Here is a 19,259-nt window from a genome sequence, read left to right as displayed (position 1 = left end):
AATAAGTCAACTGGAGAGGCTAACTAGTAATGTGGAGAGTGATAGAATAGGAGAATAGGAGCCTAACAGGGGTGTTAGTTCATGTCTAGGGGGCTCTAATGGTGTTATAATGACTAATAATTGACTTATCGCACAATTAATGGCCATAAACGGGGGATGACTGTGTTGAGAATGTGTTATGTGCACAGGATGTCTGACTGTTGGTGGGAGTGAACAGCTGGAAGACAAATACTACCTCCAGTTGAAGCTTGGCTACCACAGCCAGCTGTCCAGATGCTGGACACAGTAACAGGACTGCTCCAGGATGACTGACAGTTCCTCATAGATCTTCTCTCACCATGTGGGTAGGAGTCTCTCATTGTTGAGGGCCTGGAGCCTCGGTGTACCCTCCCGGAGGACGTGGTACATGCAGGGCCATCGGCTCTGGATCCGCAGCCGGGTGCGCCTGTCCAGTGTCATGCCACGCACGATCTTCTTGGCTCGGAGTTCGCGCAGAGTGGGCAGCTTCAGACACGAGAAGACCAGGCCTCTGCTTTGCGACACGTCCAAGAACTCCAAAGACAGCGACTCCAGAGTGTAGGAGATACCGAGGTTCCTCAGCGGCACCAGGATATGCAAGGTCAGAGACTTCAGGTTTGGGAGGGATGTGGTCAGGGTCTGCAGCGTGGATGGAGTCACTCCTTTGAACACCCAGAAGTACTTGAGCTCCAGGACTTTGAGCTGCTGGAAACAGCTGAGCAGCGACACGGACAACTCTGACCAATCGAAGTGTAAGCGCATCTTGGTGATGCGCGGACAGCTCTGGGTGAGTTTGCTTAACAGCTCCTGGAAACTGGTCACCTGCCGAAAAAAAGCTCATTGCTTCAATTTGCAATCATTTTACATGAATAAATTCAAAATATTAAGGCATGAAAGTATTCCAATAACGTCATTTTTTAGTATCACGTTGAAATATTCCAGAAAAAACATTTTTTTCTTGGAATTGCTGGAAAATTAGGTTGTCAAACTGTTCTGAGCATTGTCATAATATGATGGCGATAAAGTCATAATCACGAGAAGAATATTGACAAGAAAAACGTTGAATCAGCTGGGAATTTGGAAAAAAACACAACAGCAAAAATACAAAAAATAAAACAAAGTCATAATATTATATAACGAAAATGTACAAAAATTGTTGAAGAAGAAAGTTTAAATATATGGACATTTTTGTTTTTCCCTGTCCTGTCCAGCCTTTAAGGCAGATAGAATTGTAGATCTATCTAGATCACATAATAGTAGTCATGAAATGATGAACTATGATAGTGATATCAATGATAATACTGCATTGAAACAGTCACACATAATAGTAGTAATGAAATGATGAACTATGATAGTGATCACAATGATAATGCTGCATTGAAACAGTCACACATAATAGTAGTAATGAAATGATGAACTATGATAGTGATCACAATGATAATACTGCATTGAAACAGTCACACATAATAGTAGTAATGAAATGATGAACTATGATAGTGATCACAATGATAATACTGCATTGAAACAGTCACACATAATAGTAGTACACTTGGTTTAGGGCCCATGACTCCGGTAATTTTAACACAAAGAAAAGTAAACAAATTAAAAAGATTTTTCAATGCGGTCAAACTAGTTTAAGGGCGACTACGATGAGGAATGGAGCTCACATACAAACATGGATGGACTGGACAAATCAGCCAATGAGATGAAAGCGTAGGCGGTGCCCTGATCATTAGCCAATGAGAGAGTAAAGCGTCAGAAGGCGTCACCAAGTGTAGTCTGTTAGTCTCTCTGTCGCTTGCACGGACAGGCTTTTTGTTACATGGAATTTCTTACGTGATACGATGCAAAAACTTTACATAAATTCTTTACGTTCAGTGGAATTTACGTAAAAGGAGGTTTACGTTATGCGTTAAAGTTATAAATCAAAATAAGTCCAAATATTATGGTAATAAAGTCCATCCATCCATCCATTTTCTATACCGCTTCATCCTCATTAGGGTCACGGGGGTAATAAAGTCATAATTCCAAAAATAAAATCTAAAACTGTACTTTTATGAGAATAAAGTCAAAATATAACAAGAAAAAAAGTCAAAATATTTATAATATAATATATATAAAATATATAAATATTTCAACATATATATATTTCAACACATATACAGTCAAACCTGTCTTAGCGGCCACCTTTATAGAACGGCCACCTGCCTATAGCGGCCACTGAAAAATCCCCCGCAGCAAATGTACATGTTATAGACCCTGTGTATAGCAGTCACCTGTCCAACGCGGCCAGCGGCCACCCATTTTGTCTCCCTTGGTCAATATCTGACCGCATATAGCGGCCAAAATAACCGACTCAAGTAGAAGCTTCATGCACGAAAAAGTTTAGTTTTTCAATCAATGAAGCCGTCGTGTGTAGACTTTAATTACTGAGTCCTAGCTCAGTCACAATCATTCACAAGATCCACACAAACTGTCAGTTGTTCCACATAAAAAAGCCGTCTTCTTTTGAGCTTGCTATTTCCTGGTGGATTTGCACCAAAACATTACCGCAAAGTATGCTGGGAACAGGACGTGCTCCCAGCGACGCTACAATTAAAAAAAAAACATACGCTAGCATGCATGCGGCAGCGGGAGCAAAACTGAGTTGGGTTGTACTTAATTGAAGTATTTTAGAATGTACTCACGTTATTTTTCATCAATCCTCATCCACAAATCCATCAAAGTCCTCATCTTCTGTATTCGACACAAACAAAGCCGTCTTCTTTTCCGTTCGCTACTAGTCTGTTAACTTGTCAGTGTTATTCAGCTCCGAAGCAAAGAAGGAAACTTCTCCTGTTGCTTCTGCCAACTTTATTTATTGAACGCGGCCACCAGACAGCAGCTCAGAACACACACACATCTCTCAGCATCGTCTCTCCTTCCTGCTTGCCCACAAGGCAAAGGTTAAACAAGCCCCACTACATAGCTGTCCAGCCAATGCCTGTAAGAAATGACACCGTGTATTTCCTGGTGTGCACTGGTCAATACTGTAATGCCGCTTGTTGTGGGGAAGGAGAGACTCACGTCGCCGATGCACTTTAATGGCTTTATTAACAGCGGAGAACACTGCAGGACTTTACATGCACGCCAACATAAACACACTTCCCAACTCTCTCCAAACTCACAGCTAGCACTGAGCCTAGCTCTCCTGCTCGGGACGCCCACCGTCACTTCCCGTCACTTCCTGATGAACTAAAGCTGTAATGACACTCTGCCGTATAAAAAGTAAAATATTAAAAACAAGCGTAAGACATTACTAGCACAGCTTTGTTCTGTGGGTGGTGGATATATTCTATCAGTTATTATTAAGCCTCTAGCGTCCTTTTAGTAAGTAAAAACCTTGGCTATGATTGCACTACATTGTCATGTAGACCTACAAAGTACACTTGGAAGAACAAGAGGTAAATAAATGTATTGCAACTGATGTGAAACTGATGAGGGGTAGGATTAAATAAGCTTTGCTTCTTCCTACTCCTTTTTGGACATGCAAAATTGTGAATTGTACTATGTGATGTGCTACTGTTTGACTCATATGCATGTTCAGGATGAATTAAAACCATGAACCATGATAACTACAGCAACATGAAAGGTGCTTTGAAGGCTGTTCCAAATCCCCATTTTGGAATCGCTAGTGTCTCTTCTGTTGTTGTTGCTTAAATTATTGGTATTAATGTTTCTTCTGTTCTTATTCATTTTCTTGTGTTTTTCTTTCTTTCTTTCTTTTGGGAGAATGAACAGAATAATAATTTCATTGCATAGCAGAACTACCTGTTTTACTGTGCATATGACAATAACACTCTTGAATCTTGAATCTTGAATCTTGAATAACAAGCCTAGTAGTGCTGTACAACTTTTATCCGCAGTCCGCAGTGCCCTCTACTGGTCAACATTATTATTAAAAAAAAAATTCCCCCCCACCCCCCTTTTTAAATTTTTTTTTTCCTCTACTGGTCAACATTCAAACTAGATGCCAACCTGTCTATAGAGGCCACCTGTCTATAGCAGCCACTTTTGCAGACTCCTTCTAGTGGCCGCTATAGACAAGTTTGACTGTATTTATATATATATATATATATATATATATATATAGCCGGTAAATGTTCATGTCTATTCACTTGATGACAGAAAGTTGTCCTCCAGCAGAGTCACCATAGAACGCGCTTAAAGACATCTCTCAACTTCTGCGGCCATTACAAAATGATCACTCCAAAGGCGTCCATGGGTCTCTCGTTCTCTGCACTTGCTTCGTCCATTTGTGTCTTAAACCTTCCTCTTTTGGAAATGACAATACCCTTACAGCGTCACTGGGATACCGTGAACATCCAGCAGCAACACAACATCTTGGCATGACTGCTGTTCTGATGGAAAATATACTGAAGCAAGTCCACCATCTACCTGGAGAAGTGTTTGTTTACTGTGCTTCAGCTGAAAGGTGCCCCCCACAACAAGTGAAATGAGCAATTCAGAGTTATTTATTGGAGCTGAAAACACAAAACTAGAATGAAAATTGTAAAAAAAAAAAAAAAAAAAAAAAGTGTATTTCACAGCAACTTGAAGCCTGGAGGTGGCGGAAGTGCATTTGATAAGAGCTTGGCAGGGACCATGTGGACGGAACAATCACACATGACAGGAGGGAGGAAGTGGGAGAGTGTGGAGGAGTGTAGCGTGAGGAAGTTTCAACGCGTGCTCAGGCGCACTAGGGGTGGGACTCTCTGGCCATTGCACGATTCGATGCGATTACGATTCAAAAAACAATTATCAATCCAGCTTTTTTGTGATCAGTATTTTGTTCTTTTTTTTTTTCAAGAATCAATGATTTCACCCCACTCCTAACACACGCACACACGAGTGCACACGAGTGCACACGAGTGCACACACCTAGTTGAGTTCCAAATGTGAAAACTGTACAAAACTGTCAACTGTACAGTCCAAAGTTGAGCACCCGACGTAGGTGGAGCTGTACATCATCATCATAAAAATGAAGATGGACGTTGTGTCTGGAGATGATTGGTCCTCACGGTAGCGTGTAGAGTGAAAATAAGCTGGGTCGAAAAGCACCAGCAGCTGGACAGCTGGCTAGACTAAAGCTTGCTTAAGGGCACTGCCCATCATCCGCAATCCTTATGTGAGACATGAACACATGTCTCTCTCGCTTCTGTGTGTTCTGAAGCTATAAAAACAGAAAAAAGAGGCAGCTGATGAACCCACGTAACGGGACGCACATGTTCCACCTAGAAAGCCGTCTGAAAAAACTCCAAAAATGTACGTCATGTGAGCTGCACTTATCCACATTGCGGTTATTATTGCTATCAACATTGTTACGCCCAAGAACTATGTTACTGCGGTGACCCCGTGGTGACCCCTCGCCTGTCCACCCCACGTCGGCTAGCGGCTGGCTTCACCACACACTCGCTCACAATGCAGAGTGAAAGGTAGCTCTGCATATTGGAGCTGCTGCCACTGCTGTGTTGCATTCCTAGGATGGAAGCTCCCAAATACTAGAAGTATGACACGTATCATAATCATAAAGTATCATAAATGTACCTGTTACTACTGGTACATGCTGACAGCATGGATCGAAAACCACAAAACCTTGTTGGAGCTTTTTTTTTTTTTTTAAGTGTTGTGTTGTGTTGTCCTAGCGAGCTGCAGGTGTGTCCCATGATGCGCATTCATTACAGTCAAAATATTACGAGAAAAAAGAAGAAAAGCCGTCATTTCACGAGAATAAAGTCATATTATGAGAAATAATGGTGTTATATTAGTTACTGAAATATAAAAGGAAAAAAAAGTTTACTTTATAGTAATAATATTATGAGGAAAAAAAAGAATGAAGTTGTAATCTTTGGAAAATGAGGTTGGGGAAAAATAATAATAAAGTCAAAATATTACGAGAGGAAAAATAGGACAATAATAGTAAGAGTAGCATAGTAAGAGTGTGCTGAAAACAAATACAGAGTGATGGTAAGAAAAATAGAACCAGGTACCAGACCATTATGCTTGCCCCCCTCCTCCCCTCCCCCCCTTGTGTTTATTCATTGGGTCTTCTGAATCACTCTTGGTCTGGCCCGTCACCCAGGACCTGTTTGCCTTGGGAGACCCAACCAGGGGCATATAGCCCCAGACAACATGGCTCCTAGGATCACTCGGGTACTCAAACCCCTCCACCACCAAAAGGTGGTGATTCACGGAGGTGCTTTGAGGGTTGGGTCGTGATGGAAAGAAGGAGGTGGTGGATACAAGCGGTTGAAAGGAGTTTCCTCTGTAGGGTGGCTGGACTCACCCTACGAGATGGGGGGAGGGGCTCAGAGTAGAGCTGCTGCTCCTTCACATGGAGAGGAGCCCATTGAGGTTGCTCGGGCCCCCCTGGTGCGGGAGAAGGCCCTGAGGCAGACCTAAAACACGCGGAGGGATTATGTTTCACGGCTAGCCTGAGAACGCCTTGGTGTCCTCCCGGTGGAGCGGGAGGAGGGGGCCAGGGACCATGGCTATGATTCACAGCAAACACACTTCACTGCGATGTGCCGCGTGACGTGAATGATTAGATTGGAAAACGCCGACGTCACTGCACACTCTGGAGCGGGGAGAGCTTACTTTTATTTATGTGTTTCTTTCAGTCTCCGCGCTTCCATCTTCTCAGCAGGTGTTGTAGCTCCACCTACCCCTTCGTTTCAGTGACCACACTTGTTTTCAAGGGGTGTGTGCCCCACAGCACTTACCCTTTACCCCTCGGTTTAAGGAGAATTGGGACACCACTAGGGATGAGGGGTAAGACGAGGGCTAAGGGCATCAAAGTGGCAAAGTTGCATCCTTTCATTTTCCGCTCTGTGCCCCTCGCTGGTGCGAAGCGCTCGGACACGCTTGGCTTCTGTCTTAATCATGTGTGAATGTTTGTTCCAGGGGTGGGCTGAGCAACAAGCTCTTCCTCTGCAGCCTCCCAGACGGCGTGGACACGGTCGGGGACGAGCCAAGGAGCGTCCTGTTGCGCCTCTACGGAGCCATCCTACAGGTGGGAGGAGCTTTTCTGGCCTTTGCATTTTCTCTGCCTTCACGCCGTCAAGTAAGATGAGAAGCCAGCGGCGGGAATGCTTTGTCTTGTTACAATGTGGCGTTTGTTTTGTCAGTCATACTTGTGACTGATTTTTGCTTGAAGCTTGACTTGTGTGTCGTTAAACGAAGCATTGCACGGTCACCCTGTGTTTACACTTGCTGTCAACAGACACCGGCAGAATACTAACAAAGATCCCCCCCGCCCCCCTCCCAAAAAAGCCAAATGCTTGAGGTTTCGGGGCTGCCGCTCGGCAACACAGCATGTCAGTCTGCCGCGCAGATGAGATTAAGGTTTGTCTTGGCTGCTCCGGAATCTTAGTGGGCTCCATTTTGAGCCTCTCCAATGTCGCCTTCGAAAAATATCATTCAACAAGAAAACTAAAAAAGGAAAGAAAAACATAAATGTGATACTTTGCAACACTAACAAAGTAAATAAAGCATAAAAATGCTTGTAATATTATGAGAAATCGACAAATGAAGTTGGCATGTTTTGGAAAATTGCTTTGCAGAAAAAGTTATAATGTGGCAAAAATAAAGTCAAACTATTACGGCAATAAAGTTGGAATTATGAGAAGAAAATTGACAAGAGTAAAGTTGAAATAGTTGGAAAGGGAAAAAAAACAACTGCACAAATGGTTTTAAAAAAAAAAGCAGCTGTGATTTTACTAAATAAAGTCCAAATATTAACTCATTCAATACCAAAGACGTACGTTTTTTTTTCCCAAAAAGAGGCGACGACCCAACTGCACAGTAAAAAATGGCACTTTTAAAGCATTTTCTGGGCATAAAAACAGCCACCAGTTGGCAGAAGTGAGTTTTGATAAAAACTCAGTATGAATAAAAGCACACTTGACAGCAAGGAGGAAGTGAAAGAGCACGGACGAGTGGCCATATTAAACGCATTCACACACACAGTTTAGTTCCACATGTGAACATTGTAAATAGTTCAAGGTGTTTGTATTTGTAAATCAACTGTTATTTTGATGTAAAACAAGCCCTTTTTTGTGTTGTGGAATAGTTGTTTAGATGTTGTTTAGATGAGCACAAAAGCAAATGTTTTAGTTGTCAACTGATAACTTACCTATGTTCTACTGCTGATTACTAAAGAACAGAAAAAGGTAGAAACACGTATTTTCTGATGAAAGATGGCAGTTTCCATGTTTACACAACATTCTGTGGGCCTGGAAAGATCAGTATAAAATGGTGTAAAATGGCCGCTGCGGAAGCGGTTGCCTTTTGAAAAACGGCTAGGATTGAATGCGTGAAGGGGAGAAAAAAAGTCACGTTCTAACAAGAAAAAAGTTACACTTTGAGAATAAGCTTGTAATATTATAAGGAAAAATAACACCACTTTCGTAGCATATGATACATTAAAGACATTTTTTGAAGTCATACACAACAAAATAAAGTTGGCATTTTTAGAAAATAGGGTGGGCAAAAAGTTATAATTAGGGGTGCCACGATTCATTTGCTAGATGGATTCATCGATTTATATTTAAACTGCATCTGTGTGTGTTTAGCAAGTTTTCATTCCTGACAGCTTACATGGATGTGTGTTTTATTGCATTTTTCCTGATTGATGAAGACGTTCAGTGTGTGTCTGTGACGTCATGGTCTTGCGGTTGCAGTGGACCTGTGAAGTACAGTTGATTGGCTTTTTCTTCTTCATTCAGCGTTCATATTTAACTCATCTGTCTTTATTTAAGTGCCATTTATGAGGACAATATGCAAAGTAAGGAGGTTTTGTACGCCTGGTAGTTTACCGTCAAGTGGCAGCGATGCTCAGTCATGTCATCATCCAGCGTGGCGTGTCCAGGTCAAAACGTACGAGGAAGCAATAAATGGCGCACACTTGCTTGTGCTGGGGAGGACGGAGAAGAGAGGAAAGGCTGGGAAGCCGTCATTTTTGTTGACCAATTGTTCTTATGTATTCTTCTGCTGCATGACCATGTTTTCCTTACACTGCTGCAGCCGTCTGCCATCACTTCACGTGCAGAGTATCTGTTTGCTGTCATCATGATCGAAGCTTCTTATCATGAAGCCACCACCCCACGGTGTCCTGTTCAGTGTCTCTGTTAAGACGGAGCACACACCCCAACCCTCTCAGGGGCGAAAGGAACAAGGAGGCCACATCATTTGCTAGTTGCTGCAGCGTTCTTTCAATTGGCTGCTAGGATGCGGATGATTATGGGCACAAAACAAAAGCAATCGGCCCGTACAGGTAAGAAAGTTTAATTGAAGATACCATCCCGCGGTCATTTGCAGGATGTCCCTCACCAAAGTGCAGGTTTGGATTGCACTATTTCAAGTATATCATTCATCACGGCAAGCTATACCACCCCCTCATCATCCTGATTTTCTATTGCAGTTGTAACCCATTTTTGGTGCTCACTGATCATTTATTCTTACGTATCATTTATACCTCACCCCCTTCCAAAAAACAACTTCACCTGCACTGTCCGCTATCCAGGTATTTATTTCACAGTCACACTGGTTGCATTTTTGGCTAAAATGTTACTGGATCCTTTTGGGTGGCATCGTTCAAAATGAACCGATATTGTTCTTGAATCGTATTGCGACCACGAGTTGTGGCATGAATTGAATTGCTATTAAAACGAATCGTTACACCCCTAGTTGTATCATACATATCACTTCTTTGCATATTGACAAAATATCAAAGTGGCAAAGTTGCATATTTCATTTGTCACGATGCGGCCCTTCCTGGAGGAAAAGGTTTGGACACCCCTGATATAAATGCAGCCATGTGCCATTAAAGAAAACGACTCATGTTGCGTCCTGGGCTCCATGTAAGTGTGCGCTGGTGTCAAAGGTAACGTACATTCATGTCTTTGTACATCTAATACAGTATGTCCAGGGAAGTTGCTGATGGGCTACCCAGCATGCTTTGGAGGCGCTTGGTAAGCCGTGAAGGTTCCGGGTTTGTCATTACTCACAAAGAATGCGAGTTCATTGTTATTGTGTGCTAACTTACCTCTTGCGTACCTCACCTGTAGTGTGTTTGCACACGTGTTAGCCATTGTCTACACAGCCATGTACGTTCACGGCTGCACATGCATGTGTTCTTTGCCCCTGGGCTTCGCATAGGAGCATGCCTTGGGCATTCTTCTTCTCTGTTGAGCACGACAAAAAGCACGCTACAGTATGAGATGTCTGAAATCTCAGACTAATACAAAGACATAACCCAGTCACGTAGCACAACCATGGCTGCCAGCACTGGTGGAGAGAGTTCCAAGTGTGAAACCCCTCTCCTGTTTGTTTCACCTCGAAATCTCCAAGCGTCTAAGCTATTTCATGAGTGGATCAACGTTCTGCGTTTGTCAGACCTGGAAGTAAAAGTATGTTTCTTGTGCGTCCAGTACTCGTTCTACCCCAAAGCTGACTGCTACAGTCGTTGTCTTCTGCTACTCACAAATACACCGATCCCCCCTTCATCACCGTTATTTGCTTCCAGACACATACGTGAATTTCCCTCAAGTGGGATTCCTTATTTGTAAAAGCAATAGAAAACCAGTTTACCACCTTCTAAATACGCTTTTTAACATGATTAGAGCCCTCTAGACATGAAATAACACCCCTATAGTCACCTTTACACTTCCTATTACCCTATTTCGTAGACATAATAAGACAAAATAAGACATGAATAAAATGCCTCGTGTGTATGACAGCAAATGACCGTAATGGCAGGTGGACAGACGTGTGGAGAACAGGACGTGACATCAGAGGTTGAGTTTTGCGTTTCAACTTGTCGGGGGTCATGGCCCCAAGAGTAGCTTGTGTTATTATTATTACTGTGCCTGTTGAGAGATTATTTAAACCAGCTGTAACCGCGTTTTCTGACCCTTGTCTCTCCAAAGACCGACACCTAGTGGCCAATGTAGAATACATTCACAATTAGAAAGCTTCTTTTGCCTTGTCATTTAGCCACTGCTTGAGAATGTGTCTTTCAGGCCAGGAATAAGTACAATTTCCTTCAATATGCCTGTTTTTCTGCTAATAACGGGCCGTGTTCAGCAACAAACTGGATTTTTGGAAAGCCGCAATGCGGCGAGGCACGCTTAAAATGTTCAAATGACTTCATGAAATCCTTCCATGAAACACAAAAGGATTGTAAACATGAACGTGTCCAATCCTGCCAGGCTAGGAAGACTGATGGAGATCTTCACCAAGGTAACTGCAGCCGTGCCGTGGTGCTGTTTCATCAGTAAAGCTAATAAGATTGATTTGATTGCCGGCGTTCTAAGCTACTAACGATTAAACAAAGCCCAGTGTTTCTTGGCAAGGGAGATATGTGGACGGGATATTACGCCATGAGTACATTCATTTGATACGTGCTTGTATTGTTAGCGTTCAACAAGCTGCTGGTGGTCCAGAAACCCGGTCCTCTCCTAAAGAATGTGTGCTGGACCCCCACGCTGTATTATCTGGGGCTATGGATGCCTGATGTTGTTCACGCGGCCAACAAATGCAGCTTGTTCATGTTTGTTTTACATTTTATTCCACCTTTATTTGACCAGGTAAGCGCGATTGAGAACGGTTGCTCGCTTAGGATGACCTGGCAAGAGCACCAGCACGACGTCACACGCATTTGTAAAGATGGCTGCAGTGTGCGGGCTCTGCCTTTAAATGTGTGTCATGTTTGTGAAGACATTTTACTCAGTGAACAAATGTAGTCAATGACAATTGCAATCATGAAATCCTGATACCAGTAATGACAAGGCTTTGTCTTGAAACTTACATCTATGTCATTTTTTAGACTTTACTAAATGAAAACAATATTTAAAAATATCAAGCCCCCCAACACACACAGCATCTTTTGATTTTTGTCATTTACACGCCCAAAAAAACCCCAGGAGAAACACACCAAAGGGCATAATATTACGAGAAAAAAGCTAAAATGTTGAACTTCTAATAACAAAAAGCTTTGTCGTTTAAATAATGTTTTTTTAAAGCCTTTTTACTGAGTGAAAAAATATATCCATCCTTTCTGTATGCCGCTTCTCCTCATTAGGGTCGCGGGTATGCTGGAGCCTATCCCAGCTGACTTGGTGTGACAGGCGGGGTACACCCTGGACTGGTGTCCAGCCAATGGCAGGGCACATATAGACAAACACTCACATTCATACCTATGGACCATTTAGAGTCTCCAATGAAGCTAACGTGCATGTTTTTGGAATGTGGGAGGAAGCCGGAGTACCCAGAAAACCCCCCCACACACACGGGGAGAACATGCAAGGGAGAATCCAACCCAGGTCTTCCCATCTCCAGACTGTGACGTGTGGCCAACATGCTAACCACTAGAAAATTGAAATTGAAAAAATATAAATAATGATAACTCTAATCATAAATTGTTATTTATGGGGTTTTTTTAAATTGTAAACTGTAAATTTAAAAAAGTCGTCTACAGTGTTCCCTCGCTTATCACAGGGGATAGGTTCCCAATTAGCCCGCAATAATTGAAATGCGCCCAGTAGCCAACTATCATCTACAGTATGTTTTAAGGCTGTAAAAGCCCTCACCATACGCTTTAAAGACTTTTCTCAGACAGACATTAACATCTTCTCACATTTCTCACTTGTTCTCTCCAAACGCTGAACCTACAGAAGTCACGCATGTGTATTTCACTCCTGTGACGGTGCTTGTCCGTCCTGGTACTGTTGCGTTTTTGTATCTTTGTTAAAACGTATTGCTGCAGTCCTTCGAACCGAACATTCATCAGCGAGCTAGCAAGCAAACTAGCGATGGATGCAGCACAAAGGCAATGGTTTGACAACGGTCTACAGCCAATCGGGACGCAGAAAATGATTGGCGGTGCAGACAATTCCTCTTAAAGGGCCAGGCTCGGACTATTGATATTTTGATTTGAGCATGAAGAGCTGGTATCGGATGTATCAATATTTAAGTATGTATGTTTTTAAAGTAAAGTTAAAAGCTTTGTGTTATTATTGGTTGTTGGCTTCAACATTTTAGCTTTTTCTCAGAGTGCCTTTTGCTCTATTTTGACCATTTTTTTGCTGTTTTTTTTTTTTTTTTACTTGATTTTGTTTCTGCGGTGATGCAATGACAAATGGGCCACGGCTGCACTTTGGGCACCCCGGCTTTTCATCAGGGTCGGGCTTTTGGCATGGGCTCCATGAGCAAACTCTATTTGGTATGTTGTCGTCAGCCCTAAGGACTTTTGGAGGTGCATGTTTGGAGTTTTATTTGCCAGACTTTGAGCAACATTGACATGCAATAATTACTGTTGTGTGCATGGGCATGTTGCTTGCGCTGGTACCTCCGGCAAGGCGCTGTCAAATGCCAAGAAGAACTTTTTGCCTACATGGGTGAGTACAGTAGACTCCCCTACAACGTAAATAATCCGTTCCAAGAACGTTTACGTTATAGGGTTTTTATGTTATACGAAGCGTAAAATACATGTAAATAACCTAATCTGTTCCAACATCTTCTCAAACTCACCCCTTTGGCCCTTCAAAATATTCAAAGTCCACCAAATATGGTGGGAAACTATAATTGTTAGCATAAACATAGTAGAGTAACATTCCAATATAAAATAAGGTAATAAATAAGATTACTGTAAAGGAATAAAACGGAAAACCAAAAACAATCTTACGAGATGTCTTGATCAGGAGCACACAAGAGGAGAGTGGGAGGCGGAGGAGGACTAGCCTGAGTCGAAATGCGACTCAAAGAGTCTAAGAGTCAGCTGGTCTGACAGACAAACGCACACATACTACACGATAATGCTGTGTGCAAAATTTTGATTTGTAACTTAACTTAATTGTTTAAGTTAGTTTAAGGGCGACTACGAAGAGGAAGGAGGTTGAAGGCAGAAGCCTGTCTCTCACACAAACGCTGTATGAGTCAGCCAATGAGATGAGAGCGTAGACGGTGCCCCGATAATCAGCCAATGAGATGAGAGCGTAGATGGTGCCCCGATAATCAGCCAATGAGATGAGAGCAGAAGCGGTGCCCTGATAACCAGCCAATGAGAGCGTGAAGCGTCAGAATTTCTGGATCATTTCCTGTTTGGTTTCTATCAACAAGTTTTCCCTTTTTTTCACTTCCACTTGGTTTACGGCCCATGATTAAGGTAATTTTAACACAAATAGAAGCAAAAACATTAAGAGTTTTCAATGTGTGCAAACTAGTTTAAGGGCAACTATGATGAGGAAGGGAGTTGAAGGGAGCAGCATGTCTCACACAAACATGGACGTGCTGGATAAGTCAGACAATGAGATAAGAGCGTAGGCGGTGCCCCGATAATCAGCCAATGAGAGCGTGAAGCGTCAGAAGGCGTCACCAAGTGCTAAACAAATAGAATTTCTGAACTTGCACCGACTTGTCGCTTTACGTTATATGGAATTTCTTACGTAATACGATGCAAAAATTTTACATACATTCTTTACGTTCAGTGGAATTTACGTAAAAGGAGGTTTACGTTATGTGACGTACTACTGTACCTTTATCCAAGTCTTGCACGCTAAACCCTGCCTTTCCACGATGTACTGTATATGTATATATATATATATATATATATATATATATATATATATATATATATATATATGCACAGTATATATATACACAGTGAGGGTCATAAGTATTTGCACCCCCTGCGATTTTGCAAGTTCTCCCACTTCAAATAGGGAGAGATCTTAAATGTTCATCAGAGATGCATTTCCACTCTTTGAGACATCATCAAAAAAATTTTTTTTTTTAAATCCGGAAATCACATTTAATGATTTTTAATGATTTGTTTGTAAATTACCATGGTTCATAAGTATTTGCACCCTTGAGAATCAGCAATAATTTGGACTCTCAAAGAGCTCTCAGTCCACCGTAAAAAAGTCCTCCTTTACCCCACGAGTCACCACCCACCTACCACCCCTTTGAGCTCACTAATGTCACCTGTGCACCCCCCAGGTCAGTCATAATCCAACTGCTACCATGGGCAAGACAAGAGAGCTTTCCAGAAGACACCAGAGACAAAATAGTAGAGCTCCACAAAGCTGGAAAAGGCTATGGAACAATTGGAAAGCAGCTTGGTGAGGATAAAGCAACAGTTGCTGCAATTGTTAGAAAATGGAAAAGGCTAAACATGACTGCTAATCTACCTCGGACTGGGGCTCCATGTAAGATCTCTGCTCGCGGGGCACCACTCATGATTAGAAAAGTGATAAATCAGCCCAGAATTACACGGCAGGAGCTGGTCAATGACCTGAAGAGAGCTGGAACCACAGTTTCAAAGTCTACTGTCAGTAAAACACTACGGCGTAATGGTTTAAAATCATGCAGTGCACTGAAGGTTCCCCTGTTGAAGTCAGCACATGTGCGGGCTCGTCTAAAGTTTGCCAGGGACCATCTGAATGATCCAGAGGGGCCATGGGAGAATGTCATGTGGTCAGATGAGACAAAAATGGAGCTTTTTGGTGCAAACTCCACTCGTCGTGTGTGGAGGAAAAAGAAGGCTGAGTTGCATCCCAAGAACACCATCCCTACTGTTACGTATGGGGGTGGAAACATCATGCTTTGGGGGTGCTTTTCAGCAAAGGGGACAGGAAGTCTGTACTGTATTAAACAGAGGATGAATGGGGCCATGTATCGTCACATTTTGGACAACAACCTCCTTCCCTCAGCCAGAGCATTGAAGATGAGTCGTGGCTGGATCTTCCAACATGACAATGATCCGAAGCACACAGCCAAGATGACCAAGGAGTGGCTGCGTAAGAAGCATATCAAGGTTCTGGAGTGGCCTAGCCAGTCTCCAGATCTAAATCCAATAGAAAATCTGTGGAGGGAGCTGAAACTTTGCGTTGCTCAGCAACAGCCCCGAAACCTGACAGATCTAGAGAGGATTTGTGTAGAGGAGTGGGCCTAAATCCCTGTTGCTGTATGTGCAAACCTGGTGAGGAACTACAGGAAACGTTTGACCTCTGTAATTGCAAACAACGGCTTCTGCACTAAATATTAGCACTGATCCTCTCAAGGGTGCAAATACTTATGAACCATAGTCATTTACAAATAAATCATTAAAAAAATCATACAATGTGATTTCCGGATTAGTTTTTTAGATGATGTCTCTAAGAGTGGAAATGCATCTATGATGAACATTTCAGATCTCTCCCTATTTTCTAAGTGGGAGAACTTGCAAAATCGCAGGGGGTGCAAATATACTGCTCAAAAATTAAAGGAACACTTTTTTATTGGGCCTGGCATGAATTGAATTAAACCTGTCTGATCATTTTCTGGTTGGTTAAGCAGCTGAGGGCCTCGTTAATCAATTTCAGATGTATTGGTGTTCATGGAATTACCAACAAGTGCACTTCAGTGGCAACAATTAGAAAACCCTCAAAACAGGACTGGTTTTACATGTGGAGGTCATTTCAAGTTTCTCCCTCTTGATCTTTTTTGGCTGGTTTTCTAGTTGTGCTGATTTTGGCTTGCGTAATTATCTCTACTGGCAGTATGAGGCGATTCCTTAACCCTACAGAAGTTGCACAGGTTGTCCAACTTCTCCAGGATGGCACATCCACATGTGCTGCAGCAAGAAGGTTTAATGTGTCTCCCAGCACAATCTCCAGAACATGGAGGAGATTTCAGGAGACTGGTGGTTATTCTCAGAGAGCTGGACAGGGCCGTAGAAGGTCCTCAACCCCTCAGCAGGACCGATACCTGGTCGTTTGTGCAAGGCGGAACAGGATGAGCACTGCTCGTGCCCTACAGAATGACCTCCAGAGGGCCACTGGTGTGAATGTCTCTACCCCAACAATCAGGAACAGACTTCATGAAGGTGGCCTGAGGGCCTGACGTCCTGTAGTGGGCCCTGTGCTCACTGCCCAGCATCGTGGAGCTCCACTGGCATTTGCTCAAGAACACCAGAATTGGCAAGTCCGCCACTGGCACCCTGTACTTTTCACAGACGAGAGCAGGTTCACCCTGAGCACCTGTGATAGACGTGAAAGAGTCTGGAGAAGACAAGGAGAACGTTATGCTGCCTGCAACGTCGTTCAACATGACAGGTTTGGTGGTGGGACAGTGATGGTCTGGGGAGGCATATCCATGGAGGGACGCACAGACCTCTATTGCCGAGGAAATGGTGCTCTGACTGCCATAAGGTATCGGGATGAAATCCTTGAACCCATTGTCAGACCCTACGCTGGTGCAGTGGGACCTGGGTTCCTCCTGGTCCACGACAATGCCCGACCTCATGTGGCTAGTGTATGCAGGCAGTAGCTGGAGGATGAAGGAATTGAAACAATTGAATGGCCTTCACGATCCCCTGACTTAAACCCAATAGAACATGTCTGGGACATTATGTTTCGGTCCATTAGGCGCCGCCAGGTTGCTCCTCAGACTGTACAGCAGCTCAGGGATGCCCTCACACAGATCTGGGAGGAAATGCCACAGGACACCATCCGTCGTCTCATTAGGAGCATGCCCCCACGTTGTCAAGCATGCATACAAGCTGGTGGGGGCCACACAAACTACTGAAAAGCATTTTGAGTTGCAGAAATTAAGTTTTGGAAAAAATGGACTAGCCTGCCACATCTTCATTTCACTCAGATTTTATGGTGTCTACACAATTGAGCCCTCTGTAGGCTGAAAACATTTATTTCCATTAAAAGACTTGGCATCCTTTTGTTCCTCAGACACTGCCCTGTCGTTATTTGTATAGATATCCAACTTCTTTATTTGTATAGATATCCAACTATTGAGATCTGATGTATCTAATGTGTTTCTTTAAAGTGCTCCTTTCATTTTTGTGAGCAGTGTACTTATGATATATATATATATATATATATATATATATATATATATATATATATATATATACACACACTAATTACAGTATGTATGATTATTAGCTTGGTGCGGGTTACGGTTGCAACAGTATCCATGTTTGGGATGATGGTGGCTGTTGTGAGGTCATCCAAAGCTGCAATAAAAGCCCGTCAAGTCTCATCCAACATACAGTCAATGTGAAAATGTAGGACTAGTCTGATTGGGTCCAATGAAGTGAGAAGTGGTGCGCTAGTATTGTTTTCTAACGGGGGCGGGCGACAAAAATGTCATGTGCAACTGGTAAAAATGATCCATTCCTCTTCTCAGTTCAAAACGCACTTTAATCGCACATCTTCCGTGACACTTGAAGACGAATGGAAAATGTTGATGTGATGTTTGCCATCAGGTACCTGAGCCAAGTACTGAGGCTCACCTTCACTCGAGAGTCTCAGCTGCGTCGCTTCAACAGCCTGCTGAGCTGCGACCTGCTGCATGAGATGGACTGGCTCAAGTAAGTTCCACAAATGACAGCTCTCAGAATACTTTTAATCATGTCTTTTTGTCTTTCATATTTCAGCTCTACGCTAATAAAATGACATTAGTTTTCCTCTCAGTTCAGTAGCGACTTTGTTCTTGTTTTTTTTCTTAATATTTTGGTTTTTGCTGCTGTTTTTTTTGTTTTGTTTTGTTTTTCCAACCATTTCAGCATTCTTCTTGGAACTGTTCTTTTATTCCCACAATATTTTGCAGGAGCATCACCCAGGAGCTGATGAGTGATGTGCAGTGAGCTGACATTCATCTATCATGCTTTGGGTGTGAAGCGGGCCCAATCAGGGTGCGGTTTGCCTTGTGCAGGGGCGTCAAACTGACACTTCTAGTTGCCTGTAACTCGGAAACCATCATCAGTGCCTCACAGTATTGTGATCATTTTCATTTTGTCTTGTTTTACCAGTAAAGTCAAGGTGGCAATTTTGACCGTTTTTGCTGCTGTTTTTTTTTTTCAGCATTCTTCTTGGAAATGTTCTTTTATTCCCACAATATTTTGACTTTATTGTCGCAATATTCAAACTTTTGACGTTATTGTCCTCATAATATTACAAAGTTATTCATGTAAAATTGCCACTTTTTCTTGTTAGATTCATTTTTTGAATAATATTTTGACTTTATTCTTATAAAATAACAGCCTTTTTTCCCCATTTTTGCTGCTGTTTTTCCCCCCGACTATTTCAGCTTTGTTCTCGTAAATGTTGTTCTCATAATTCTGACTTTCTTCCCACAATATTTTGACGTTATTGTTGCAATATTCAAACTTATCCCGCAACCCAATTTTCCAACAATGACAGCTT

The 19,259-nt window shown here is 42.6% G+C and overlaps 1 pseudogene; it reads right to left on the bottom strand.

Annotated features, from left to right (window-relative positions):
- Positions 1-252: 252 nt before the first annotated feature.
- LOC129188858 (uncharacterized) lies at positions 253-9,128 on the bottom strand (annotated as a pseudogene).
- Between the last annotated feature and the right edge of the window lie 10,131 nt (positions 9,129-19,259).

Source organism: Dunckerocampus dactyliophorus, chromosome 10, assembly GCF_027744805.1.
Source record: "Dunckerocampus dactyliophorus isolate RoL2022-P2 chromosome 10, RoL_Ddac_1.1, whole genome shotgun sequence".
NCBI classification, from domain to species: domain Eukaryota; kingdom Metazoa; phylum Chordata; class Actinopteri; order Syngnathiformes; family Syngnathidae; genus Dunckerocampus; species Dunckerocampus dactyliophorus.
Note: the sequence above shows the minus strand (reverse complement) of the source record. Positions and strands in the feature narration are given on the sequence as shown.